Genomic DNA, 27,730 nt, shown 5'->3' on the forward strand with positions numbered 1-27,730 from the left:
TGGACCCATAAAATGCATCTTCACACACTTGCATCTTCTTCATGCACTCTCCTTTTTTATAGCTTACTGAATCTAGTCAGTACTGCCTTCATGAACAAAGGAAGCATGAGCCACCTAACCAACAGACATACCTGTAAAGAAATATGACCTCCCTTCACCCAGCATTATCAACTGCCAGCAGCTCCTTACCTAAGGATGGAGCCTATGAACTCATTCCTCTTCTATACTGTAATGTTGACTAGCTTGACCTTGTGTAAGACTAGCATAGACAGTCACAGATGTTCTAAGCCCATGAATTCAATGGACCATTTCATGTCTAGAAGATAGCAATTCATAGCACTCTTCCCCATCCTCCTGCTCTTACATTCTTTCTTTCCACTTTTCCACTGTGCTTCCTGAACCATGTAGGGAATGTTACAAATGTCACACTTAGGGATGAACAGGCAACAATTACTCCTTCTCAGTACTTTGACCAGTTAGAAGTTTCTGCTGTCCACTACAAAAAGCAAGTTTTCTGACTAACATTGAGAGCAACAGTAATCTACTCATAGATAACTGGTAATTTTCTAGAAAGCTGGAATAAAAGTTGAGATAGTTAGACCAAAAGGTAGTCATGAGCCAAAGTAGATATGGCAGAAATGAGGAGGAGACAGCTAGACAAGTTACAGCTACAACTTGATCAAACCATCTTAATACTTCCCAGGCCCACTGCATTTCCTAGATACTGGAAATACAGCAAACCTACCCTCATGGATCAAACCATCTATTGCATTGAATGCATTAAACAGACTTGCTCTAGGTCTCTATGAGCTGAGAACCCAGGTGGAAATTCCCTGTGCAGGTATGGTATGGTAGCAACCAATAGTTGGAATCGTATAGAGTGAGAATTAGAGATTGCTAGTGGCCCCTCCCCCACCTTAGAATTTCTTTTTCTGGTACCTTCTTGGAAACCTAACCCACTTCAAAGTACAAATGATATCTAGCAACCCTTTGGTTATATATAAACTTTGCTTTTTGGTATTTAGATTTGAGTATGTCTGTAAATAATCTAGCTTCCCAAAGCATTCATCTTACAACCACTACCCCCATGCTTTGTTTGTAACACTCAAGAGTTTTTTTGAATCTTAAAAAGGTTTATCTCTTAGATTTAGTACTGTGGGTATGTACCACCCACCACTACTTCCTAATTTGCATTTGACTTCTTCATTTGACTTCTTGCACGGCTCCACCTTTCCCTCTTCTGTTTGTGTATTCTTCAAATAACTTCCCAGACACTGTGAGATACACATCTCCCAGACAGATGGCCAACCGACAGATTGGGAAATCATCTGAGCCAAAACAGCTGTAGTGGGACAATTGGACAACCCAACCTGGTGCAAACATAGGAAATTATTGCTTTCTAAAAGCATAGAATCATAGTTGGAGATAATACTATAAACTTTGCTAAAGTATTTTATTAAAAACCAGAGTGTCTGGCTCTGATTATGGAGATAAGGATATAGTCCAGCAGTTGTATCATCATCACATAGCTTATAGGTAGAAGAGGCAGTTATTATACATACATACATACATACATACATACATACATACACACATACATATGAATATATATACATATATATACACATAGTATATATACATATGTACATATGTATACATATGTATATATACATATATAGTTGGCATATATATATATGAAGCCAACTATAGTGGCTATTGAAAGCAACAGCAACAAGAAGATAAGTAACTGCTTTCTTAGCACAGAAGTGAGTCCAGACACTTGCTATAGAGCAGACTATGATATAGGCTGTGACCAAGCCTATAAAAAGGCAGTCAGGAAAAGAAGTGTCACAGAACCCCCAGGGAAGCTAAGGTGTGTGCACTCAGGTACACATAGCAAATATTGTACATGGTCTTAAAAATATATTTCTATGGGCTGGCAAGATGGTTCAGAGGGTCAACGTGCTTGTCACACAACTCATGTGATCTGACATCAGTCTGCAAAACCCACTATGGAAAACGGGACTCAACATTCCTGAAAGTTGTTCTCCAACAGTCATATATGTGCCACGTTACTCTCTCTCTCTCTCTCTGTCTCTCTCTCTCTCTCTCTCTCTCTCACACACACACACACACACACACACACAGAGAGAGAGAGAGAGAGAGAGAGAGAAGTGTAATAACAAAGAGAATTTTAAAAAATAAATTGCTTTTTATGTGCTCAGAGTGTAGCTCAGGAGTATGACACATACATGCTTGGAGTGCAGTAGACCCTGAAGTTCAAGCCCCAGCACCTCTTTCCAAAAGAGACAACATTGCTATATATGGTGACTCACACTAACCCTGACACTCTGGAGACTGAGGCAGGAGGATCTTCAGCATGAGGACAGCATGAGCTCAAGAAACTGTGCAAATGAAATCATTTGTATGGTGGGGTAAACTAATAAGGGAAAGGGATGTAAAATTCATATTCTTATTAAACAGAGAGCACAATACAGAACTAATGTGTGACGTGTGTTCTCAGACATGATTTAAAATATAGATATCCATCACTTCCTACCACTCCTAAGCTGGGCCTGTGGAGGATTTTATTCCGTGGCAGTGGAGGTGGTGGGATTTGTTCTTGTTTTTATTTGATGAGTTTTCCATTGCTCTGCCACAGCCATGATTTTGATGTCCCTGAAAGTACATAGGAACTTGAGAGAGACCTGCTTTATGTTCATGGCTTTTATCACCTATACATGTATGTGTATCCATGAGGATGTGATTTTTAAAATAAGATCTTAAATTCTTAAAAGATTGAATATAAAATAAAATGTCAGGATTATTATATGGCATGTACAGTAACAGTGTTAAGCATCTTTTCAGAAGCACTGGCATACGGAATTACTACTGAGACAGAGATGTGAAGGAGATGAAGGCTGCCAGAGATAGGGAACAGGGACAAGTACAAGGGTAGGAATGACTATCATTTCCTTATGGAATAACCGAAGTGCAGTAATTGGATAGACTTTCCTCTTCAGTAATTGGATAGAATTCCTGTAATCCTGGCTACTGACAAGACCTGGCTTGTTAGCACCTGAACCTGAATCGTCATATGTCAAAATCAGAATTTCAGAGCAAAATAAACGGGAAAAGTGTGCAGAGTTCCTAACACCTGAAACTGGAGCCGCATAGAACTAAACCAAGGACAAAGCCTGCCAGGAGCTCTTGCTCTCGCTTTCTCTCCCCCTCCCCCTTTCCCCCCTCCCCTTCTCCCTCCCTCTTTTCTCCATCTCTCCGTGTCTGTTTCTCTCTCTTGCACACACACACACACACACACACACACACTCACAAGCATGTGCACACACACTAATGTACACACATAGGCACATGTGCCAACACATACACAAAAAAGCTCACATCTTTGCTTGTTTTCGACAAGAAATCATGTAGCCCAGGCTCTGCTAACCTTGCTCTGTAGTTGAGGACAGCCTTAAACTTCTGATCCTCCTGGTTGAGTGCCGGGATTACAGGAACACACCATCGTGACTGGTTTCTGTGGTCCTTGAGAATGAACCAGGACTGCACACTACAAGCATCTTGTGAACTGAGCTACATCCCTCCTCCCACAGTCACCTTTTATTATCAACATGTATAAATTCGCTGGATAAGAACTACCCTCACGTTTCACATTTGATGCTTTTGTGTCCTCCTGTCTTTTGGACTTCATTTTAAATATTAACAATGAAAACACAATCACAAAGTATACATGATTGGTACTGAGACCGTCCACTGCCCCTTCTTTGTCTTCTTCTGCCTGCTATGTAAAAATCCATGCATATTTTTAAGGCAAAGAATAGTATAAAATTCTGTGAGAATGTGGTAAATGGTTGCTGTGAATCATCTCAACGCCATCCAACAGGACACCTTCCTATCCCTTTCCAGTAAATGTTATTCCAGTTCATGATTGTACTTGCTGGCTGCCGAGAGGCCCTGGGAACAACTTGGACCTGGCAAGACAGGCCTTTGAGGTAATGACCTTCCCTTGCTTGCTGGAAAGAATCATTTTCAAGTCCAGAACAAATATCATCTTTTGCATTTCAGTTGTTCATTTTTATTAACCAACTGTGTCTCCTGAAAACGTCATGACCTAAATACTAAAAACTCCATTTGACTCCATTTCTTTTTCTTTCTTTAATCTTGGTAGTTCAGCTTTCTATATATGCATCCACAAATAAATATAGAACACCCAGCTTAAACTCAGCCTGAAGAAATGTTATTCTTTAACTATTTTGTTTGAATCACAAGACCCTGTATGCACCCAGCAATCTTTGGTACATGGGAGATTGGGTGTGTGGGATTCAATGATAAAATCAGGTAGACATTCAGATTCCAAATGACCAACATGTTAATGATATATTAGTCATGTATAGTTCACTGTGCCACAGATCACTCCAAGTGAGCATGGTAAGCCTCATTGCAGAATAAGCTTTGGTTTACATGCCTGGATCTCTAGATGAGGCAGGATTCTGTTTTAATGGAGGTAAAAGGTTGACACGTCTGACATTTAAGAAAGTCTGTGAATGGACTTTTAGTATGAAATTGTCAGATGCTAAAGTTTTCTTTTTCCTCCCAAAGTAAAATTATTCCCACAGCTTGTTCATTTTGAATCTTTTGTGTGATTTTTCTTCTGATAACAGGAATAGGAGAGGATATTTCTAAGGCCTAAGTCTGGCATGAAGAACTCTTGAGTGAGACTCATGGTAATTTTGCTGATGTGATGAAGATGTCTTACTCATTCTTAGAAAATAGTTTTCACGGTTGGGTTAACACAGCTTAAATTTAAACCTTGCACAAGGCAGATCTCCCGTGATTCTCTTTGGCTTATCTGCTGTGCATTTTCATGTGGCAGAGCTCTTATTAGCCAGCACAGAGATAGAATCAAGCTTGCAAGAGATTTGTTGAAGAGAGAAAAGTCAAGGTAAGAAAATTCCTTAATATGGTGATGAGCATCTAGTGCCATGGAAAAAGAACGGGAAGGGAGGGACTGGGTAGAAGAGTCTTCAATGGGAGCAGAATTCCAAGAAACCTTGGCTAGCTCAGGAGAAACTTCTTGGTCCTTTTGGAAAGTCTGATTTCTCCCAGAAATTGGTCTGTACCTTCACCCACAGTGGACATATGATGCTCAGTCCCTGTGTTGGAGTAGATCTCAGAGAGTAGGCCTCAAATGAACATGGATCTAGAGCCAGATGGATAGCATCTGCAGCTTCAGCCAGGAGTACTCCCAATAGTGTTCAGCCGGGGGTGCTCCCTACAGCATTTGTCATATAAAAACACTCCTCACTGGCCACCACTCTGTAAACACAAGTATCATCAAGACCAGTGTGTTGGATGCATTTAATCATTCATTTATAATGGAGTTCCTACAACATGACAAGCATCATGTTCAGTGTTATAAACTCTATGTGGGCATTAAGGTCTCTGCCCTCACAGACTATGTTATACACGTCATTAATTCCCTTGAAAATATTGGCTTATAACTGAGAATTCCCTCAGCTAGAAGTATGCGTCCCACCTATGATTGTTAATAAAAGTACTATTTCTATGGTAATCCATAATATCTATCTCCAAATCAAATTTAAATTAGTTTTCTATTCTTTTATTAGGGAGGCCATCAAGACAGGATTTCCTGTGTGCCTTTGGCTGTCCTAGAACTAGCTCTATAGGCTAGCTCTGTAGGCTGCCTCAAACTTAGAGATCTGGCTTCCTCTAGCTCACAAGCACATCTATAACTGCTTTGTATGGTTGCCATTAACTTCTGCTCAGATTCTTTTGTTGTTGCTGAAACGGTATCTCATTCTGAGCCCCATATTGGTTTTTCCTACACAAGTACACCACCATGCTCAGTGTCTGTGTATATTCTAATGAGAATATGAAGCCCAGCAGTATGACTCACACTTTTAATCCCAGCACTTGTAAGGCATAGAGTATGTAAATACTCAGACTTATGTAAATGTTAGGGAATGCCTGCTTCTTACCAGGCTACCCGTAAACCTTTAGCATTAGGTTCTGTCTGGTTCATAGCTTTAACCTGAACGACCCATTGCTCTCAAGGAGTTCCTGATCTATCTGGGTGCCTTATAATACCTCAGCATCTTGCCCTCCAGGTTTGTGTATCTCCATCTCTGCAAAATCCCTCAGTGAAATCTGTATTTAACTTCTCTCTTTGCAAAATGGTGAAGGTTTAACTTTTTGAAAATAAATAAAAAATGATGGTGACTCATACGGAGGCAGTGGTTGCATCCAAATTGCCTGGGATGCCTAAGATGCAGATTTCCCAGACTAATCATAGAGTTACCCCAGTGTCCGAGGTGGGGCCTGAGAATCTGCATTTCAGGTGAGTTCCCAGGATGGCGAATGATCTCTACCTGATCCTCTTGTTTCGTTCATATTCAAACAAATGAGATCAGTCTGCAGGAAGAACCAGTTGTGCATTTTCAAATCTGGATAAAGACTGTCTTATTGTATGTGTGGTTGGCTACTATGGATGATAATCCATTCATTTAATACATGCATATTTATTGCCTACTCTGTGCCAAGGATTATGCAAGACTCTGGAGATATCGAAAGCAAAAGAAAAATGTTTTGTGGCTTCACCGACCTTTGGCGTGGAATCCTGATACCCAAAATGGGTCACAAATACACATATTCCTTGAGCTCTTATAAACCAGCGCTTTATATAGATTGGTTCTATTTAAAGAAAACTCCATGGGCTCTGAAAGGCATGTGGGCTCTGTTTTGTAGATAATTGTTGTTTGGGCTTAGAAAGGCTGATGCACTGGTTAATGCTGTGTAGCTAAGAAAGATGAAAGCTGGGACACAAACCACCCACTTCCATCTAGGAAGGTGTTCTTCCCATTATTCTTTTAAAGTAAGAGCTTCCCGGTACACTTGCTCCCCCTCTCCTTCCCTCCCTCCACCGCTCCCTCCCCACTCTCATAAATACTCATTAAATAATCTGACTCATGTCCTAAAGAAACAACTTCTTTATTCTTCATATATATTAATATAGAAGTGGTCACAAAAACTGTGCTTTCACAAAATGACTTAAATGATCCAAACACCACCTGAATGCTACAAAGACATCCGTAGAAAAAATAGAAAATAAATGTCTTTATTGAATGAATGTTGCACTCTAATTTTACATTCTCTCAACTTCACAATTAAGATGAATTATTATCGCTCTTGTAACCTAAGTGTGTATACAGGCAAAGCTGCCTCCTTCCACATATGTGACATTTTCAGTAACGATTGGAGTTGCCTTTGGCTTCTCATAAGGCAAACCTCAGCTTTCTGGAAAACACTGCTGGCACGTATGATTTAGTTGAAAACCAACTTGACTCAGCTGGTGCGAAAATTAAAGCTCTGCCCATTTCAATATAACATAATAAAAAGAAAACACATAACTATGCATAAAACAATTAACACCATGTCTGGCACTAGAATTGCTGAATAAGTTGGAAGTTGAACATTTCCACTTTGCCTGGCATAGTTTCAGTGTACACTGTAAGAATAACAGCTTTCATGTTTGATTAATACAAGTATTATTAATTAACCAGCCCAGTTGCCAAGCCAGAAGAGACCTATCTGAAATACAGTGATTTTGTTGAACTATAAACAGAACCGACTAAACTTTGCTTTGATGACTAAAACAATACCTACTTGGTTTAAGCAGGAGTGAAACAATTCCGAAGTGCCTGTGTCTAATCCATATTCTCTGTGTGTCACTGACAACTCTACAGAACATGTTAAAAGCCAGTCTTCAGAATGTTGGATCAGGGAACCTAGAGTTTGTGGCTCTTTTTAACCCTGGAGGGCCTGTGAGTTCCAGTTAATTCAGTGGTCTTAGAAAACAAAATCAAGATTGGTTTTGAGGGGAATAAGGAACATATATATTAAAGATGGTCTGAACTGGTGGTTGCCATTTTCAGACATTGAGCAGTCAGTATTTGCATGTACTGTGTACTTCTCTTTGTAGGTTAATCAGGCTCAGAGACCATGCCACTGACATTGGTGTGCACAATCTCTGTATTTGAGAGGCAGGTTGGCGTGGCTAGTTACTCACTGAAGGTTCCAGTAGCCTAAGCCTCCAGCACAGAGCTTCTCAAAACATGGGCCCTAGAATAGCAGCCACGGGCTTACCTGGGAACTCACCTGAAATGCAGATTCTTAGGCCCCACCTCGGACACTGGGGTAACTCTATGATTAGTCTGGGAAATCTGCATCTTAGGCATCCCAGGCAATTTGGATGCAACCACTGCCTCCGTATGAGTCACCATCATTTTTTATTTATTTTCAAAAAGTTAAACCTTCACCATTTAGCTGAGGTGCCACAGAATAGAAAGTTTAGCCACAAACAGAAAAGCCCCCGTTGATGGCAGATTGACTCGCTCCGTGGAATCGCTGCAAGCCGTTTCAAAATATGGAAAATTGGGCTCTGAAACATTGCGATGTTGGTGTTGGCAAGCAGTCCTGCTGATCTGCAGAGAAATACAGGGTCTTCCTGCTGTTTCCTTTCTCCTGAATTCTTTCCTGGCCTCTTAGAAACTTTCCTTTGAGGCAGGCCTGAAAATATCAACCCCTCCATGAAAATGAGTTGTTTACCCTCCCGATCATTCGTTAGAAAGCATTGAATTTTGCTGAATCAGGGGTAATTGCTTTTGACAAGCATACACATCTAACAGTAAGTGATACCGAAAACACTTGGTGCAAGGCTCAAAACTTGGAACATTCTAGATTCTTAATAACGGGTCATGCCATTTGGCACATCTTTGCATGTAATCTTAAACAGAGTCAGTCCAACCACGACAATAATGAAAAATGAGTACAAAAGGGTGAACAAAATGAGATGTTATCCTGGTGAAACGACAGAAAACAGGGCACTTCACAATGGGTGGGTGGGTGTGGGGCTTTCAAATATAAGAAGTTTAATCTAGTCTGAGTCAATTCTACTTATCTAGAAAGAAGGAAATCTATACAGAGAAAAACTAGGTTTAAGGAAGTGACTACTTTTTGAGTATGTCAAAAGGGGAAACAAAACTACTTCTAAAATGCGGTATTTATCAAATGTAGTTTCTTCCTTATTTAGAGTAATCTAAGGCATATCTTCCTTATTATGAAAATATGAACATATGACATCATGTTAAGTTCAAATATGGTTCATGAAACCATGTTAAGTTCAAATATTAAAAAACAGAGAGTAAAAGGTAAACTATGCCCCTCTTTCATTTCTTTCTTCTACCTATCTGTTCTCTATGGATAACCACTAGAAACTGACGTGCGTATTTTCTGAGTATATTCTGTGTTTAAACCACATTTCTGTTTGTTATTCCATTACTGTGTGAAGCTGAACAATCACTGGATGCACATGGGCCAAGTCTAGGGCATAGCCTTGACATTATAGGTATAAAACATATGAAATGTCTTCATTTGTCTTCACATATCATGAACAGATGTCCATGTCAGTATGTATAGACTTACTTCATCCCTGCAGAAGTAGGAAAGCAGTCATTCTATAAGTGACTGCACCATGAATGTCAAGCCTCTTCCTCTTGAAAGTATAAGATGGTTTCCATTCATAAATGGTCCTTCAAGTCAGCCATCTTTACACATCACTCCTCATTTGTTTGTATCTTGAAAAGGTATTTCCATAGAGGTAGGTTGTCTAGACAAAAAAAAAGGGGGGGGCACTTTAGCTAGTCTTCATACACACTAAGGAAGTATTCTATAAAAAAGCAACAGCAAATGAGGGCTTCTTAGTGTATTATCACCTGTTCTAAGTCACATCACTATTAAAATATATTTGTTCTAGTTGAATAATTATGTGTATGTTTTCTCCTGAGAATTTTGTAACTTAAGCTCATGTATGTCATTGTCTCATCTTAATATTTTGCAGATGTTGTGGGAGTCTAGTTTCATTCTTCTATAAATGTATATCCCATTTTCTAACACGTATTGCTGAAAAGTATTCTTATTTCCTCCAGTGAGCTGTCTTGGGTCCTTGTCAAAGACAGACTGGCTGCAAATGTGAAGGTTGATTTCTGGAATCTCTATTCTTCCCCATTTGACCGTTTGTACACTAGTGTTGAGTTTACACTTGCTCTAACTGTAAGGATTCCAAACTGAGACATAGTAAAAGTTCAAGAGCTTCATTCTTTTTAAAGATTAAGTGGCCTGTCTCATTTCTTTGCACTTCAATAAAAATTTTATGACTGCTTTGTCATTTCTTTGTAGAACCTGCCTAGAAATTTTACAGGGACCACACTGAATCTGTTCCTTTATGCCTATTTTATCCTTTGTGATGAAATGGTAAAGAAATTTTTGCTTTTAATATTCATTTTTGCATTGTTCATTTTAAGCCTCTAGAAATGCAGTTTATTTTTAAACTGTATATTGGAAGTAAAATTTAACCTTGCCAAACTTGATTATGAGTACTAACAAACTGATTACCTCGATACAGGAACACGTAATCTGAAGAGAGAGGTCCTCAACCTTTTGCATTTAGATGGCAGTTGTTTTCATTTCATTGCCTACGTGCTTGGTCTAGAACTTCCAATACAGCATTTCATGGATGAAAAGAACACAAATCTTTGATTTGCTCCAAATACTAGGGAAAGGGAAAACTTTAGCTCTTTTGTCATTATGTATAAAATCAACTGTGTTTCTCATAGAAGCTCCCACGAGGCTGGGGAAGTCTCTTTATAGCTAAGTCTGTGTCTTAGAGTCTCAGCTATATAGCACAGGCTGTCCTTGACCTCAAGAGTCTCCTACCCGAGCCTGGGTTGACAGAGTTGGAATTACAGTCATACACTACCATGTTTTCCCTTTTGAGGTGTTGTACATTGAATTCACTGCCTTGCAATTACACTCAAGATCTGTCAGCCAGCTCTACTTCCAGCCCTTGAAGTTCCTCTTACCTCTTAGTTTGCAAGACTGTAAATTCAATGTGCCCCCATCACTTTGTTCTTGAACTGTAGAGGTTTAGAATTTTTAGTCTGTCTTGGGTTTGTTTGTTTCTATAGGGAAAGACTCATCAGTTTTGCTGACCCTTAAAAAATTGGGGTTCTTTAATTATCTCTTTAGAAAACCTTTGTTTCTTAACTTTTTTTCCTACAGTCTTTACTATTTCTGTTTTGCTTTGCATTTTCATATTTTTTTCCTTTTATTTTCAGGTGCCAAGGCAGAAATTTCAATTGTTAAGTAGAAGTCTTTACCTTTTTAAATGTAGTTGTAGCTGGGAGGGGTGGTGCAGCCTGGTTTACAGAGTGAGTTTCAGCACAGCCAGGGCTACACAGAGAAACCATGCCTCAGAGAGAGAGAGAGACAGAGAGACAGACAGAGAGACAGAGAGACAGAGAGACAGAGAGAGACAGAGAGGGAGAGAATGAGAATTAAATAACTGAATAACTGTGGTTGTCTATGGCCAGAAGCTTCTCCAGGAGCCCACACATCTTGATGTTGTTCCTTCATCCTCAGTCACCATGAAATACATCGTACGCTCTCTGGTGATTCTCGTTCTTCATCTATTGCTGGCCTAGAACTGTTATTTAATTCCCATATGAACTTTGATTCTTCCTTGTTTGTTTCTAATTCCACACTGCACATGATCTCAATCCCTTTGTATTTATCAAGGCTTTTTTTTTGAGGGGGGGGGCTGTTCCAAAATGTTTTGTACTTGACAGAGATGTGTATTCTAGACATTTTGGTTGTTTTAGTTGTTTTTTGTTTGTTTGTTTGTTTTCTGGCAGTACCCTATAGCAAGGAGTATTTCACAGTCTGATGTGAAATACTGGGTTTGTTGATGAGGTTATGCTTTGAAAATAGGATAGGAGGTATATTCTGACCTCACAAGGACTCTCACTATTTTCCTCTTTCCATGCCCCACCCTCTTCTCAAGCTTCCTGCCTTATATTGTGTCCTGTTGATCTCTTAAAACTCTCAGGCTCTCCTTAACAACTTACCATCAATAATTCTATTTCTTCCCATGTTCTAGGAATATCAAGCCTGTGTTCTTATTCACTTCTTTCCTTGGGCAAAATCTCAAGTCTCCACTCCACTCTGCTCCACTCTGCTCTGCTCTCGTCCTCTCCACTATGCTATGCTATGCTGTGCTGTGCTGTGCTGTGCTGTGCTGTGCTATGCTATGCTATGCTATGCTATGCTATGCTATGCTATGCTATGCTAGCATGAGCATAGAGGACATTACTAGTTCTCTCAGAATGATATCCTGATTTTTTTTTCAAAATTCTAGATCATTGATTTTAAACCTGTGGGTCGTGACCCACATTAGGGTCCCATATCAGATAACCTGCATATCAGATATTTACATTGCAACTCATAAGAGTAGCAAAACCATAGTTGTGAAGTAGCAACAGAATGATTCTATGATTGGGGTTAGCCACAGCATAAGGAGCTATACCAAAGGGTCGCAGTATGAGGTCGAGAACGACAGTGATGGAGCAGCAGCCTCTGGAGCTCAGCTTGTCTTTTCTGGCGTGGAATCTTGGCTCTACCAGAAAACTGGGATAAAGGCAATCTCTGACTCAGTATTTACAGTATAAAGCAATCTGGATACTGAGTCTACCCATGTATTGGGTGAGGAAAAAAAAATTCCGATCTTTTGATTGCAGTTGACAAAGACTCAGTATGTATAGCCTAGAGTCATGTGGGAAGCTGAGCAACATAAATGGCAGCCCCTCTAGTAAGACAGGTTATCTTTGACTGGGAGGAACAGGCAGATGGAGTCTTGCTTGTTCTTCACCTACAGTGATGCTCTTCCTAAGCTGAGCTGGGGGCAGGGATGCTGGAGTTGGGGTGGGGATATTCAGGTTTTATTCCTTTCAATCAAATCCTGGAAGTCACTGTCTATTATGATTTTATATTGCTTTTCTGTAATTTTCTGTAGGGCAAAGGGAAGGAAAAATTGCAGACTCTACTGAAGGAACTAAAGTAATATGAAGATAAATGTAATATTTGATCATACACCCTAAGCCCAAACTGATCTCAGATCTCGCTCTACAGATGCCATTTTCTGCTTCCTGCCACTGCTTCCTGTGGCATGGGGAAAATAATACATAGCTCATCTTTGTATATGGGAACTAAGTGACTTAACAAATGTAATCGGAACAGCATTGAGCATTTAATCAATTCTGAGTAATATGTCACAATTATCATTTTGCTTGGATGTTTCTCTGACTAACTAATACATACTAAACCTGTGAATTGCAGACATAGTGGTATTCTAGGCATTTGACTGAAACAAAACAAAAGGAGAAAAAATATCAGAAATTTAACGGTCCTTACAAAGTTCCTCAAATCCCAGAGACAAAGAAGAGGGCAAAGTCCACAGGTGATCAATCTCATTCCATCTTAGCATCGGTCTACCGAAAATCATATAGACTCACACCTCAATTTTTAAAAATCTATTTATTTTTTATTTAATGTGTGTGAGTGTTTTGGCGGCTTGTGTGCATAGGCATCATGTGAACACTTGGTACTTAAAGAAGCCAGGAGAGAGCCTCAGATCCCCTGGAACTGGAATTATAGATGATCGTGTGCCATTATGTAGGTGCCAGGACCTGAAACAATGTCCTTTGCAAGGTCAGTAAATGTTAACTGTTGAACCATCTCATCAGTCATCCCTGAAGTTTTTTTTTCAATTAATTTATTTTTATTTCAAATTTTGTACTATGAAGTCAGCTCACACTCTTCTCCTCTCCCAATTTATTCTACAAACTCCCCAACCAACCAGTGTTCCCAACTTCATATTTTCCTCTTTCTCTCAACACCACCCCCCATTGAAAATCAAAACAAAACAAAAGGACAAAAAAAAAAAAAATACCCAAACAAACCAAAAAGCACACCAAACAGAACAAAACTAAACATGGAGTCTGTATTGGTCTGGTCATGAGGCCTTGCCTGGAGTGTGGTTGATTGACCCAGTGGCACTTCTTTGTAGGATGTTGACTGCTCCTCTTCCAGTAAGCATCAATTTTGACTGCCTTCTTGGTTAGGGGTGGGACTTTATGTCTGCTTCCCCTTCTCAGTGTTGGGATATGCTTTGTCTGCTTTGAACAAGAGCAGATCTTCCTTGTGTGTGCTGTCACAGTCTCTGTGAGTTCATATGTGAACTAGCCCTGTTGTATCTGAAAGATGCTGTTTCCTTAGAGTCATCCACCACACTGAGCTCTCCCAGACTTTCTACCTCCCCTTCTGTGGAGATTCCTGAGCTCTGAGGTGAGGAGTGTGATAAACACATACCATCTAGGACTGAGTGCTCCAACACCTCTTAGTGTCTGCACATTTTCTAGCTGTGAGCATCTGTATTAATTTCCATCTACTTCATGAAGAAGCCTCTCTGGTGAGCGTTGAGTGATGTGTCCATCCTAGTGTGGTGGCTGTGGGTTTGTGGTAGAGAGTGGTTCTGAAGATTGACCAAGTCACAAAAGATAGAGATGGTGTCAAAGGCAAAGTTGAAAGGGGCAATTAAAAATTAATTAATTAATTAATTAATTAAAAAGTAGCACTTTGGGTTCCTTCTAAGAGGGCAAGTCTCTCAGAGGGACAGTTGGGCTGGGAGAACCTTAATTTCCCTCAATTTTTCAAAGAGCTATTTACCTCATGACACATTGTTCAAGTTAAATTTATGAAATGTGGTCATTCATTCATTCATTCATTCCATCATTCCATCATGTGTCACACCTTTATCAAATACTCACTCTGATGAAGACATTTTGTCAAAAACCCCAGAGTGAATCAAATGGAGCGAATCCCTCCATACATTCACTTGTGTCTGGGTATGTCATTACTCCAGTCACAAGTATCAGGATGGTCACTCAGTATGAAAGTGATCCACGACATCCTTCGAGGAAGTTCTTGGTAGAGTTCCAAGTTGGCTTATAAAAGTACTCCAAACATTGAATGCAGCTCTTCCTAGAGGAAGATAAGGAATCCTCCCACCCCTTACTTCAGAGGATTCTAGAGTCTTACAGCTCTATGACATTTAAGATAAACACACCCTGGGGAGTGGGGAGGGGGGGACATGTTTCCTCAAGTTTTCAAAGCAGTCAGGAGGGATGCTTCCATCACATGTGTTAGTCCCATAGATCCTTCTGGGTTGAAGACCTGGCTGCAGATACCATTTATTCATCTGCTTCTGAAAAAGTGGTATACACACAATGCCATGGATATTTTCAGAGAAGATATTAGTTTGAGAGAACACCTATGCACTGCATTACTAAGCTCCAAACAGGTTCAACTTTGATCAAAAACAAACAAACAAACAAGCAAAACCAAACAAACAGCTGACCTGGAAGGCCATGTAGCTCATGTTTGGATATAATAGAGGGGAAACAGAGCCCAGCCATTCACTCTGTGTATTCCGTAGAAAGAATGTGAAAGACAGTGGAGTTATCTGTTCAGTCCTCAGCTTGAAATGGATCTTTTCACTAACCAGATTCCTTATCAGTCTCTCTTGTCCTTTGGGAGAAGGTAAAAGAATGAATGCCCGGCAAAACCATAGTTGTTTTAGGCTGGAAGTACGTGGAGAAAGACTTCCTACTCTCCCTGTCTTGGCAGTGGACTTGCTGGGGTATGGCAGTGAGCCACCCATATATTATGGAAATGGACTGGGGCATAGCAGCAACCACATATGTGGCAGGGTCACTGCCTCCAGAAGAGCTCACGGTGCCCTCTCAAGAGGAACATGTTTCCACCCACATTCCCTGGCCAGAGCCTCTGTATCAGACATTGGGGAAAATGTGGTTAAGGGCTGGTTCTTCTTCTGAAATAAACATTTTTCCTCTTGAGCTCATGTCTACTTAAGTATACACTCGGTCCCTTAGAGAGAATGCATTGCTGGTTTCAAAGAACTGTGCATAAATTGCTTTGAAAGCCGAAGGAGGGAGGTGCCCCACATCTCCTCCCTAGTTTTGCAATTGGACTGTGGAAGGAGTCTTGCCTGAGTCAAAGACACAGAGACACAAATCTTTCTTGCCTGACACTTTAAAAATAAAATGAGTTGTACTTGCATATATTCACCCAGAAATCCCCTCACTACTGTTCATTGAGACCTCACAGGCCTTCTCGAACAATTCCAATGGTCTTTTCTTAGGTTTAAACCTCTTTCAGGATGGACAGATGTTCTTTGTAACCCAACTTCAACTGCATAAGACAGTACTCTGAGCATCTCTTTTCTTTATTTGAACTTATAATTTATTCATTCCTTCTACGTTCTTGCAAGATTTCATTCAGCATAGGACTTTTACATCAATATTTTTAATGTTGCGATTAAATGTTATTTATTTTGTTTATTGGGTTATTGGTATCTCCATATAATTTGCTGCCAAGACCAGCATGGTAGGCATGCCAGTGTGCTCTCTCAGCCATGGTCAAGAGTCATAGTTCTGTGAAAGCTTTACTGTGCTTATGGGTTCTATAAATAGACTCTTTGGAAGAAGGATTGGTAATAGTGGCCTCAGAAAAGCAATAAAGTACCACTCTCTCCTCCCTACAGCTGCGCATCTACAGAACTTTTCTAGGAACACTCTAGCCTCAAGATACACTAAGACACATTCTCTGTAACATCTCTTTGTTCTTGTGTTGAGTGCACCACTGTAAAGTTTCCCAGCCTACGAACATGTACAATGAAATGAAGTCCACGTCTCCCAAAACACTGTCTTACTTATTCCAAGATAATAATCTCCTGCTGGTATGCGAATACTAATCAAGCAATGCTGGACACATTATGGAAAACGAATGATGCAGCTGAGCTGAGTTTATTTTCAAAGCCCGGAGACGTGGATCCTACAATAAGTTTCCTCTCTTGTGGCTGTCCCTATTATTCCACATGATTGATGTGTGTTTAATGATTTTTATCTGATGTGTCTGGGAACTGTGGAGTTGCAATCACTTAGGCAAGTGCAGGCGTCTTCCTTCACAATGAAACTTGCTTTAGCCACAGAGCAGGGATGCTGCATTTAAAGATAGATCGGCCTTTGGAAAGCCACTGTACAGCTCCTGCAACTTGTAACAGACCTGACTCACACATGCTCCCTGAGCTCTCAGTAGCATCTGAATTTCTGTGAATTTTTTTCTGCACATGGTTTTGTTCACATGCTTATAACACCACTTTACAGTATATTAGAAAGTTCTAGTTGTCTCCCCAATTCTCAAGAAAGGAAAACAGCTATGCAAGACTTTAGTCAGTGACAGACTCAGGACCACATACGTGAGATTATGACCTATCTTATTTTAGCTTCATAGACATTCCATCTCTTCTCTCTGTCAATATTAACATATCCACAGATTCATGGGATAACTATTTTATATGTTAATTGCGCTCTAGTTTTATTGCCTAGAGCAAATTATGTCTGAGAGCTCACTTCTCTGTTTCTAGTTATTTATGTGTATGTGTCTACATGAGTTTATGTGTACCGCATGTGTGCAAGAGCCCAGGGAGGCCAAAGAAGGGAGTGAAATCACCTGGGGCTAAGAGATACAGGCAGTTGTTAGCCACTGTGTGGGTTGTGGGAACCAACCAGGTCCTATGCAAGAGAATGAAGTGTTCTTAATAGCTGAACCATCTCTCAACCCCATGTTTATTCTTTTGTATGATTTCCCAACTTTAATGGTACCAAGAGGCCCTCCAACTTTCCAGCCTAGAAGAGTCATACCCTTAAGAGTAGAAATACAAACAGCTTTATCAAGGGTTGGTCTTTGAACTCATGGAGCAAACGCTAGATAGGATGTACAAACCACCGAGTCTTGTACACAACTCAGCAAAGATTTTCCTCATTGTAGCAAATGTCTCCCTCTCACTGACTCTGATACCCTCCTCAAGCACACACATTATTCACATTTAGGATGCTTCCTATATCTTCATGTTTAATCTCCCCTGAGGCCATATTTGACATTTTGCTCTCTTTTATTCTGGGACACAATCCCAGCTGTGACGTTCAGTTTATTCTACTTGTTTGCTATGGTTGTAACTATGTTCCTTGCTTCCACATGAGTGTAATGCCATGATCGGTTTATGTTATAATACTCTATTTCTCAATCCCCAGCCATGAAATTCATTCTTAAATCCCTGTCTGGTCTTACCATGTCAAGCTTAATGTCTGAGATCCTGAAGTCTAGTGCTCCTGACTTTCACTATAAATCAAAGTAGATAGTGGAAACTTGATATTCATGTCTGCTGATATCTGTAGTTCCCACGACACCTCTATTGACATGTTCTTCCAGGGATTGGAGCTGTGCAATGTATATGTTTGTTTTATTTGGTGCTCATACCAGATAGAAAATGGACAATCAAGGTGCAGAATTCCTCTAAACAGGGTGGGTAGATGCTCCTTCGTTCTTCTCCTCCTTCCTCCTCCTCCTCCTCCTCCTCCTCTTCTTTCTCTTCTTTCTAATCTTTTCTCATATGTTAACTTAGAGGTCTTGTAGGTAAGTATTTCCAACTGCTGAGAAATCAAGGACACAGGAAAGAGACCTCACGTATAGGCGAGTCTTTTGATCCATCCTGCCCCTTTACCAGTTATCCCTCTAAAGCTGCAGAGGTTGACTGAGTCATGGTCTACATGATAGCTGTGTAGTCCTTACTGACTAGGCAGCCTTGTGATCCCTGGGTTCTGCTCACTCTCTCTGGGACTGCTACTCTGCAGCCTATTATGCTTCTGACATCAAGCCTTCCTAGAAGGAAACAGACAGTACTTAGCTCCATATAGTTAAGAGAAATATTGGGACTCCCCATGTGAGGAATTTTGATGTAACTGTGAGAGTAGTTAATATTTAACCTAAACTTTGGGACACCTAGTTATGTGTAAAAGTCACCCGTGGAAGTAAAAATTTATTATCTTATCGATTAGAGTCTTCACAGACCTTTCTGATGCCAGCACTATTTATGGTCGACTTTCACATTTGTGAAGGATTAGAGGATTTTGCTTTTAGTTTGCACTGCAAATTCTTTTATCCTCAGATAACTGAGTCTGTGTGAATCATCAGGTATGGCACTCCGACCCAACAAAGAACTTCAAACAACACTGTAGCTCTCAGAAATTTTTCTGAGTAACAAACATGTAAAGCTGAAACATGCAAAGGCATGTAAAATTGAGCTGCAAATGGCCTGCAGAAGCAGGTGAATTTCTGGGAGTTCAAGGCCATTCTAGTCTACAAAATGAGTTCCAAAACTTCACAATAAAACCATGTCTCAAAAAGAAGAGAGAATATAAAATTAAAACAATAAAGTTAACCTTCCAAACCCTCCTAAGGTCTCCCTGCTATCAGCACAATTGCTGGTTAGATGCGTCACTAAGCATCTGCTGAGCCCTTGAACTGATGAGCAGCTGTCTGATGGTGCTGTGACATCATTCCACACAGAGATGTGTGCATGTGTCACTTTCACATTGGCTACAGAAGAAAATTTAAAAATCCAATTCCAATGTTGTTTGTTTGTTTGTTTGTTTGATTGATTGATTGATTGATTGGTTGATTGGCTTGGTTAGGTTTGGCTTGGCTTGGCTTGGCTTGGCTTGGCTTGGCTTGGTTTGGTTTGGTTTGGTTTGGTTTGGTTTGGTTTGGGTACTGAACATTTACCCTACAAAAGGCTGTACCGGTTTATGCTTCTACCAGTTTTAAATAATCACCCAACGTAAAAAGTAATGTCAAAACAAAATAATCATATTTGATTGGTCAATTAAGGGAGGGCTTTCTTGAGAAGTTTTCATTGGGGTACTTTGCCTATGGGAAAGGATTCTTACCTTTTTCAAACTGATTTATAGTCATTATAAACTTTTAAAACTTTGCTATGCATTTCAAATACTTTTGCTTAATACATTCAATTTGTAATTTAGTTCTATACATTTTCTCCCCCCCATCACAAATCACCATTTTAGAAATGAAACTTTCAGTTACATAGTGTGGTGGGCTCTGAAATTTCCTATTGAATTGAAGTACTATGAAGCTAAAAATGCCAAAACCACATTACATTTCAGTTCATAAATATTTGTTACATGCCTGCACTTCTGTGTTAAATGCTGGGTTGCAACCTTCACTGCTGATATTATTCCTCTTTCAAACATCAACAGAGAATTGTAGTAATTCATGATTACAGTCTGTCTTCCCTCCACAGGATAACTTTAAATCAAATTTGAATTGTTTTCAACCATGTACTTCATTTTCTTGCTACTGAGCTGAATCTACTCCAAGTATTTCATATTCCTCTTTAGTTATGGATACTAAAAACTGTGCATTCATGAAGTGGGGATGAGTCTAACCAAAGATCACATCTTCTTATTAGCTACTCTACATTCCCTACCAGATAAAAACTGCTGCTCTCACTGACCAAAGAGAGGGCCACAGAGAAATGGCCTGGAAGAATAGACTACCATCTAGAGCCCAAGCTATGAGACCAACCTGTAGAGGAGCCCAGGCACAATAAATTCACAACAGTCAAGGTAGTCTTCTCTTCATTTCTCTCCTCTCTTCACCCTCATCCTTCCCTTCCTCTCTTTCTTCTTCTTTCTCTCCTCTCTCTCCCTCCTCTCCCTCCTCTCTCCCTCCTTCCCTCCTTCTCTCCCTCCCTCCCCATATTTGCATCTGTTCCTTTCCAATTTTATTCTCTTTATTCAGACTTAGCAGATTACCACATTAGACATCACCACTTCCTTCACGGTAACTGAAAGATGGGATCATTTCAAGGTTAAACTTTCAGAGCTCCCAGACTCAATATTTTGTGCTGTAAGTACTTAAGGTCAAAATGATGTTTTTGTCAAAATGATTTGTTTGTTTAGTCATTCATTCATTCATTCATTCATTCATTCATTTTTTATCTTTTTTTTAAGTATTAGATAGTATAAGCTTTGTGCATATGTCTTGTATAGTGAGAATTAACTTTTTATTTAAAATGTTTTATATAGAATATTCTAGTAAAAAATTTTTTTTATATTTCTGACCCACAGATCACATCAGTATAGGTCAACCCAACCTTGGCCACACACTTTAACCAAAATTGTTGAGACATGCTGATTTTAATAAGACATTAATGAAGGCTACAAGCCAATTCATCTTCAACTATGAAGCAAACATAATGTGGTTATATTTAAGTTGTAAAATTGCAAGACACCAGTCCAAAGGCCAGCCATCTAGGCAATCCTAAAGCTCCCAGTGGTCTCAGAGCACACGTTGAGAACAGCCATTTTATGGCTTTTTGTGCATCCCAGTAGCAAAATTTCTTTTCAAAATGGCACAGCTTTGCTATTTGGTCAAGAACTCTTCTAGCTTTTACTTATTTCTTGCCAGATCATTTTCTTTCTCTAGTGAGAAATTGAATTTAAAATCTATTTTATTACTTTCCCTTTCAAAAATCACATGAAATATAGTTTATAATGATTTATAGCAAAAGCTTCATCCACACATTCATGAAGGCAGAATGGCAGCAGCAAAGAATACAAGGAAATGACCTCTGCATCCTGCTTTGCCCCATACTACTTTCCTTTGATGCTCAACGTTGAATGTGGAACTGAGCAGCAGAAGCAGCCATTAGAGTTTGCATCCCACCAAAAGTTCACTAACAAAAAGAGACTCGGAAAGCTGGAATAAATGTATCAGTGAAGAAGGGGAGACATTTACACAGGATGGATTGCAGAGCAGAGCAGCAGAACAAGTTTCTAGATTTAAGATTTCCATCCATACAGGCAGGAAGCCTGATCATGAAAGCTGGAGAGGCCAGTGATCCATGGGAAATGATGAGAAGTGTTCCTCCCCAAGTAGCGCCTGTTTAAAGAGGAACCAGGACACCCAAGTTTTCTGTTGTCTCCTTGAAGCTCTGTCTGTTGTGTTATTGTTAATGTTAAAAGTGGGTACTAGAGAGCTAATTGCAACAGAGAGGCCAAGGCTAACAGGAATTGCATCCCTAACCTTAACCTTAACCCTAACCCTAACCCTAACCCTAACCCTAACCCTAACCCTAACCCTAACCCTAACTCTAACATAACAAGGAAATGGCGGAGGGAGACCTAGGATCTGTGGCTGACCAGTAGTCTTTTTGACTCTACATGGTCCACCTATGAACCACATATTTAAATTAAAATCTGGGTTTTTGATAGTAAATAGTTTCCCTTAAGGCCCTCCTGGGTCTAGAATCCTCTTTTATCCTTCTGAGGCACAATATTCTTCCTATGATCTGAAGCAGACAGTTTGGCACTAAAAGAAGGTGAGACGTGTTGAAACAGTCCTGCCATAAATAGCAACTTTGTCTTTCTAGACAAGGTTTCATGGACTCCTGACTGGACTTGAGCTCATTTTGTAGTTTATGATGAGTCTGAATTTCTAATTCCCCAGTGATGTCTACCACCTGAAAGAGAGGGCTATCAGTGTGCTAGCATACTCAATTTATGGTGTGCTGGGGATTCATGCATGCTGGGCAAACACTCTTAACAATTAAGCCATATTTTCATAGCATTCTTTATCCTCTAAATCTCTGTCAGTCATGACACTGATCATATAGTCTCACCCTCCCTTTCTCAAACCTTAATAAAGAAAAAAAAGCATGTAGATATATTTATTAGGTATAACATATGTACATGTTTATTTAGATTGTAATATAATCTATTTGTGCAACAAAAGCACTAGGTTTGAAAACCAATAAAGAATCCCTACAAATTCCTAAAAGAATTTCCTATAGAAAAATATTAAGAGTCTTGAAAGGGTATATCATATATACACAAAAACATTTAAGTAAGTAACCAAGAAACAGGAAAATTCCCAACCTCTTTAATAATCTATGAAATGCAACTTAAACCAGGTGGTGGTGACACATGTCTTTAATCCCAACACTCAAGAGGCAGAGGCAGGTGGATCTCTGTGAGTTTGAGGCCAGTCTGGTCTCAAGCTCAGGTTTCAGGGCTGCCAGGGCTACAAAGAGAAACCCTGTCTCAAAAATAGAAAGAAAGAAAGAAAGAAAGAAAGAAAGAAAGAGAGGGGAGAGAAGGAGGGAGGGAGGGAGGCGAAGGAGGGAGGGAGGGGAAGGAGGATAGAAGAAAGAAAAGGAAAGGAAAGAAAAGGGAAGGGGAGAGGAGGGGAGGGGAGGAGAGGGGAAAGGAAAGGAAAGGAAAGGAAAACCCACAGTGAAGGGATGCATAGATTAGCAAATCTATAAATAAATAAATAAATAAATAAATAAATAAATAAATAGGAGTAATGCAGTGTCAGGACATGGGAGTGTGTACGGTGCTTGGGGAATGGGATATGAAATCTTTGCATACTCTAGGTAGTCGGGAAGGCTAGATGACCACTGTGGTGACAGTGAGTGCAGCTTCAGAGTGAGGCTGAGGGCTGAATGTGACCCAAGACTCAGTACTCACACCACAGCTATGTGCCTGAGAGATGTGCCCAAGGAGAGAAAACTAAGAACACTCACAGCAGGCGTATCCTAAGAGGGCAGTGTTCAGACAGCCCTGCTATCAACAACAAAAGTAAGGCTGATGTCTTTAGACACTGAGATAGGATAGAACAAAGCCATTAAAGAGGTTATAGCCAAAAGCAGGAGGACTCCCAATAAAAATAGTGAATGAAAGAAGCCAGACCAAAGTGAGCATCTACACAGTGGATCCCTTCTCATTGCTCAAACAATAGGATGGGTAATGCTGTGTTTTTGAGATCGAGTACATAAGTATGAAAACTAAATGAGTACCACAAAATAAATACATGGAGTTAAAATAGATATCGTAGTAAGGAAAAGTCATGGCGTTCTGGGTTTGGGTTTCTTGATCCGTCTGAGTGTGGAAGAATGTAGTCACTTGGTCAGTCACTAGTGTAATGATCCTTTCTGAATGTACTTAATAGATCGCAGTTTAAAAATGTTTAAAAGAAAGCAAGGAAAGGGCTGGTGAGATGGCTCAATGGGTAAGAGCACCCGACTGCTCTTCCAAAGGTCAGGAGTTCAAATCCCAGCAACCACATGGTGGCTCACAACCATCTGTAACAAGATCTGACTCCCTCTTCCGGAGTGTCTGAAAACAGCTACAGTGTACTTACATATAATAAATAAATAAATAAATAAATAAATAAATAAATAAATCTTAAAAAAAAAAAAAAAGAAAGCAAGGAAAGAAAAAATCCTAGCATACTGATGTGGGATTTGAAATTGCATTGTGGAAGCAAACACTTATTGATTGAAAAATAGAAGAGGTTTGAAGCCAGAGATTTGTTGTAGGAAAATTCTAAAACCAGGAAAAATCCATTAACCTAAGAAACAAATCTATTTCTCAGAACAAGGCAAGCTCTGTGTCAAAAAAATCTCCCTTTTGCTTAATTTTATTTTTAATTTCATTGAGAAGGAATTAAGAGATGAAAGCTGTATTCTGTTCCCAGCTATCGTGGGAGTCACCCGGACACCCTAGTAAAATGGTTAAATAGGCCAAATATTTCAACATAGTAACCTCTCTAACATCGGCAAAGTCAGCACACATGGGAACCCTTTCGTATTCTCTCTTAAAACCCTAAATCAGTGACTAACAACCTTCCTTGTGCTTCAGCCCTTTAATACAGTTCCTCGTGCTGTGACGACACCCCAGCCATAAAATTATTTCATTACTACTTCATAACTGTAACTTTATTATTACTGTTATGACTCATAATGTAAATGTCTGATATGCAGGATATCTGATATATGACACCACCCTCCCCCCAAAGAGGTCATAAGCTACAGGTTGAGAATTGCTGCCCTGGCTCATTATTTTTATTTTATTTCCATCAGCAAGAACCTCCTCTAATCTGGGCATATTACTGCACACCTTTAATCCTAGCACTTGGGAGGCAGAGATAGATGGATCTTTGTGAGGTCAAGGGCAGCCTGGTCTGCAGAGTGAATTCCAGGACAGTCAGAGCTACATGGAGAGCGAAATCCTGTCTCAAAAATACAGATATAGATAGATAGACAGATAGATAGATAGATAGATAGATAGATAGATAGATAGATAGATAGACAGACAGACAGACAGACAGATAGATGATAGATAGATGATAGATAGATAGATAGATAGATAGATAGATAGATAGATGATAGATAGATACATAGATAGATAGATAGATAGATAGATAGATAGATAGATAGATAGATAGATAGATAGATAGATAAGAATCTCCCATTTCCATTTTATCTGTATAATCAATTACAAATCACCAAGTTCTTTCAATGATAATAAAGCCTGCCTGGCCCCTGCTCCTTCTGCTCACATGGATCTGATGAGTAACTAGGAATTTTCAGCAGTGTGGAATGTTTTTCTATTTCTCCGACTGTCTTTTGTTCATCTTCTGACATTCATTATATCACCTATCACTATAGGATAGATACTTACTTTCTCCTTACAATTATTGCCTATTTACATATAAACTAGCCCCCAAAATATCTAGAAATCATTCATTACAAAAATCTCGACCTGATAGTGGACTGACATCTTTATAGTCTCTGGCCTCCCGGATTGATTGGAGTGTGAGAATCCCATCCTGCAGTCTACCAGCGTGTAGCACCTCACATTGACAAAAACATCCTCGGTGGGGGAGGAAAAAAGAGCAGGCAGACCTGAGAGGGAACAGACAGCAACTAAAACGGTGTCACATGTTTGCAATTCAAAACATTTGCTTCCTAATAATTCATTCCGAAAGCAGAGGGATACTTTAATCCTGTATGTACTTACAACAGTATGGTTCTCATCATCCAATTTAAACACTTTTATTGTGCTTCTCAGTTGCTTTCTCACGTTGCACTTTGACACTTCATAATCAAATTTGCTCAAGCTTAATATGTGACATCATAAAGAATAACTGTCATACTTTGAGGCAGACCATAAGACAAAGACACTTTGTTTCAGAACCACAAAAAGAAGGGAATTCACAAGACTCATTATCTGAGACACGAGATTCATCCTGAGGGGTGAAAATGTGGGTGTCAAACTTACAAGGCTTCTTCTTCTACAGCTTTGCTTTCTCTGTGTCTCACTCTCTGCCTGTTTATTTGTTTGTTTGTTTGGTCTTTTGGATTTGTAAAGAGTGTGTGGGTCCACTAGGCAGCATGTCCCAAAAAGATGTGTGCAGTGGGAGGAACCCAGGGAGGTGTTCTGTTCCTTTCCTCCCTGACTCTTCTAACTGGATCTTTGGATAAAATTCTTGTCGTCTGGCATGAACTCTACAAGCACAAATATCAGCTTTTCCTTCTATCAACAAAGCCAGCCCTTACAACTTTCTTACACTTAAAATTCCTAAATGTGTAGCAGGCAGAGGAATGTTATATTTCATCTGGTCATCTATTCCCCGCTAAAACACAGAAAACTGTGTTCAGAGAAAGGAGATCAAAGAGTCTATGTTAATGCCTCCACCAGGTTTCTGTTCATCTGTAGCCTGGCCTGCTCTGGTTGAATAATTCCAGTGCTAAGTTATTCTTTCACTGCACTGCAGACTGAAAGGTAAATTGTTAACACATCTCAGTGGGGCTAGGATTGCTGATCTCCCCTGGTCTCTGGGATGAGGCTGGGGTTCCTGTAATTAAAAACCCTGGAGTGGTCAGACTTTATCACTCATTTATTTGCTCTGGCCTTATGGGGTCTCTCTATGTAGGTCAGACTCCCTTGGAACTCTCCAGTTTTCCTGCCTCCGCCTCCACGGTGCTGAGATCGCAGGTGTGTGCCATCTTATGCAGGTCTGCTTTGATATGTCTTGAGCAGTCCTACATTGCCATCAGTTCCCATCCAGCCTAGCTTTACATCCTGACATTTCCTTCGTTTTCTCCAGCTTCTACCACTCCCAGTCACACATTTTCTGTCTGAACACAAGTTGACAGAGGCAGCCATCACCAGCTGTATGTGCTTGGACTGCAGTTTATGTAGCAGTTGTAGAGTGCTTCTCTGCATTCTGCATGCACGACTGAGGGTTTGTTTTTGTTTTTTTGGTTTTTTTTTTTTTCAGGGACTCTCTCCAGTGTCAACTAGGGTAGGAATCCTGGGCATAATAAGAAGATGCAGAGGTGTAGCCTTTCACAGTTACCTCGCTTGTGCTGGATAGGACTGGGTTTTGAGGGCTCTTGGGTGTGCAAAATCGTATCATGGTTGTTTATCAGTTGTTGCTTTTATGAATTATAATGGGCTAAAATGAAAGAATTACAAGGTATGTTCTGGAAGATTTGGTTGCTGTGAGGTGGGGAGAAGGAGGTAGGAGTGATGGCCAAAGCCTCTTTGCCCAGCTCAGGATGCACAGAAGGGAGGATCACCAGAAGCTCCAGACAAGCCTGCTCTAGCAAGACCATCTCAAGTTAGTTAGCTAACTCATTAAGTAATGTTTCAATGACAAATTAGGTAAAGCAGAAAGAAAGTGGTCAAGAAGAAAAGAATTTCCTTCAAGTGTCGGAAGACAGAGTCCATGAAGTTTAATCCAAGAAAAGGCCAGGGTAAGGGCTTAACCCAACGTCCAGACACGTCTTCAAGGGGACACAGTCCCAGCTTCTGCAGTGATTCTTTGAATCCGTGGCATTTCACGGCCCTGTTCACAATGCTCAGCAATCATTTCCAGCTGTTTCTCAGACATTTCCTTTCCATTCCTCCACTGGGAAGAAAGAGAAAAAAAAATCCCTTATGCCAGTGTTTGTAGATCATAGCATTAGCTGTAAATCCACTCCATAGTAGTCTACAAACCTGGGTTT

At 40.0% G+C, this 27,730-nt stretch overlaps 1 protein-coding gene and 1 long non-coding RNA gene across 4 annotated transcripts in view; one reads left to right on the plus strand and one right to left on the minus strand.

Moving 5' to 3' along the window:
• The first annotated feature begins 4,851 nt into the window (after positions 1 to 4,851).
• Dab2 (disabled 2, mitogen-responsive phosphoprotein) overlaps positions 4,852 to 27,730 on the plus strand; it is a 140,928-nt gene continuing 118,049 nt past the window's right edge. The window contains exon 1 of one of the 2 annotated variants that reach the window (XM_011245324.1): positions 4,852 to 4,963. The gene's annotated coding sequence lies outside the window, so the exon portion shown is untranslated. The remainder of the gene's footprint in view (positions 4,964 to 27,730) is intronic. The other variant, NM_001008702.2, reaches the window with a different exon arrangement.
• On the minus strand, positions 8,309 to 14,994 carry Gm16311 (predicted gene 16311). Of its 2 annotated transcripts, none has more exons than NR_168062.1 (3): positions 14,760 to 14,994; positions 9,523 to 9,706; positions 8,309 to 8,522 (listed from the first exon to the last, which is right to left on the minus strand). It is a non-coding gene; the product is annotated as a predicted gene 16311 (long non-coding RNA). The 2 variants fall into 2 exon arrangements; NR_168061.1 differs by having other exon boundaries at positions 8,309 to 8,607.

The sequence above is a fragment of the Mus musculus genome, chromosome 15, assembly GCF_000001635.26.
Source record: "Mus musculus strain C57BL/6J chromosome 15, GRCm38.p6 C57BL/6J".
Taxonomy (NCBI): domain Eukaryota; kingdom Metazoa; phylum Chordata; class Mammalia; order Rodentia; family Muridae; genus Mus; species Mus musculus.